Raw genomic sequence first — 2,157 nt, forward strand, 5'->3', positions numbered from 1 at the left:
CAGGCACTAGCCCAATGACAGAATGAAGAGTGCATTTAATCCTCTTACCACAAAGGCGTGAATGAGCTTCTCAGCCTCTGAGTTCAGAGCTCTCCTAGATGGACGGGGAAAAGGCTGTATCCTCCTCTCCAACATGGTGGAAAAGGCGTGAGAGTGCAGAAGGGAGAAGTGAGAAGAAGGTAAGAAGGTTGCTATGTGACAGGGTAGTATTGGGATGGCCTCTGCATTTTACATTCCTGGCTGCAAAGAAGTTGCGATCACCAAGGAGTCAATGCCAAGGTTCCCTCCATAACCTCTGATGATCATGTCACTAGAGGAGGGAAACTTTATGTATGGATTCTCATCTTTTCTGGGTTCCTGTAATTTCTCTTAAATTTTCAAATATGCTAGAACCAACCCAAAGTGCATTTAACTTTTCTTTCCTTGTTAAACAATACAGGGAATTCCCTGGCAGTCTAGTGGTTAGGACTTGGCACTTTCACTGCCATGACCCTGGGTTCAATTCCTGGCTGGGGAACTAAGATCCCACAAGCCTCCTGACATGACAAAATGAAAAATTAATTAAAAAAATACACATTCATTGGATAAAATGTGTTAATAAAGTGTGAAGAAGGAAGAAAAACTACTCATGATTTTATCATGCAGACATAACCATAGGTATTATTATGGTGCATTTTATTTCAGAGTGTTTTGGACACATAGCCACCTGCACACATATGCATGGGATCCAATTGATTTGTATACCACTTGTTTGATTAACTATATTTTGACCATCTCCACATATCATGAGATTAAATGTGATTTTTAGCAGCAATGTACTATTCTTATGTATGGAGGTACCACAATCTAATCTCCTGTTGTTGAAAGTATAGGCTCTTTTCACATTTTAATTTGTTTTTCTAGTAGGTTCCTTAGACTAGATTCCTAGAAGTCGCCATTGATTGTGTCAAAGGTCATGAGCATTTTTAGGGCTCATGAATAAGTAGGTACTCTTATCATTCCCATTATATGGATGAGGAAAATAGAAACAGAGACATTTAACAACTTGCCCCAGGTCACACAGCAAGTAAAAGGCAGAGCCAGGATTCAAATTGAAGTAGTTCGACACCAAAGCAACCACCACATTGTGGAAAGGTATCAACTCTGTATTATAGTGGCTACGGGTATTTTTACCCTCTGTTATTTGTGTCTTAAATTTGGCTGGTGATATTTTTATGTGGAGATTTTAAATACATATCTGTAGGCAAATTTATTAATGTTTTTGCTTTATGCTTCATGTTTATAAAATCTATAATGTCTCCATCCTATGAGCTGGTAAATATTTACCCATTTCTATGGATTGTTTGATAGCTTTCTTTTAAAACTTGACTCTTTAATTGATTAGAATGTTCTTGAATGGAAGAGGTGAGGCAAAAAGTTTTCATTTGTTAGTAGTTATTTGACATTCTGCCACCATTATCAAGTCCTGAGTGTAGAATAGATATGGTAATGATTTCTACTCCATAGGATGATTGTTAGATAAAGTGAAAAAAATTTAAACACACACACACATAAAGTTAAAAAATTAAACACCCAATAGGAATTAATTCTCTTTCTCCAAATTAGTCTGCCCTACTCTGAAAAGTTTTCTATGGCAATCATATATTTACACGCCTCTCTTCTGTACTTCTGTACTTGCTTCCTTGTCTAGAGAAAAGAAGGGTCCTTATCTAGTTTTGCAGTCTTGAGAATTTTATGATTTCTCCTTGAAAAATTTTATGAACAGTTTGAAACAATTTGAATAAAGTTGACTTCTTTGAAAGAGTTATGTGCTTCATAAAGAGTAGGTACTTTTGCTACTTTGTCTGGGGGATGATATTTAAAACATTTATTCATTCATGATGATGGATTCACCTACTGAATTAAGGAAATCAGTGTGTTCCAATTTGTTACCCTAATTATTTTGATGGGAAAAAGATTGACTTTGTATTTATCTGTTTCTTTTTTTTTTTTTTTTGCACTTTTTTTTTTTTAATTTTTATTAGTTGGAGGCTAATTACTTTACATCATTACAGTAGTTTTTGTTATACATTGATATGAATTATCTGTTTCTTCCATTTTGTGAGTATTATACTATGGAGTGAGCACAATTCCAATGGGTATGTCACTTGAATAATC

At 35.2% G+C, this 2,157-nt stretch overlaps 1 non-coding gene across 1 annotated transcript; it reads left to right on the forward strand.

Moving 5' to 3' along the window:
* Positions 1–444: 444 nt before the first annotated feature.
* On the forward strand, positions 445–517 carry TRNAE-UUC (transfer RNA glutamic acid (anticodon UUC)). Its single transcript has one exon. It is a non-coding gene; the product is annotated as a tRNA-Glu (tRNA).
* The last annotated feature ends 1,640 nt before the right edge of the window (positions 518–2,157 follow it).

Source organism: Odocoileus virginianus, unplaced genomic scaffold (assembly GCF_023699985.2).
Source record: "Odocoileus virginianus isolate 20LAN1187 ecotype Illinois unplaced genomic scaffold, Ovbor_1.2 Unplaced_Scaffold_7, whole genome shotgun sequence".
Taxonomy (NCBI): Eukaryota; Metazoa; Chordata; class Mammalia; order Artiodactyla; family Cervidae; genus Odocoileus; species Odocoileus virginianus.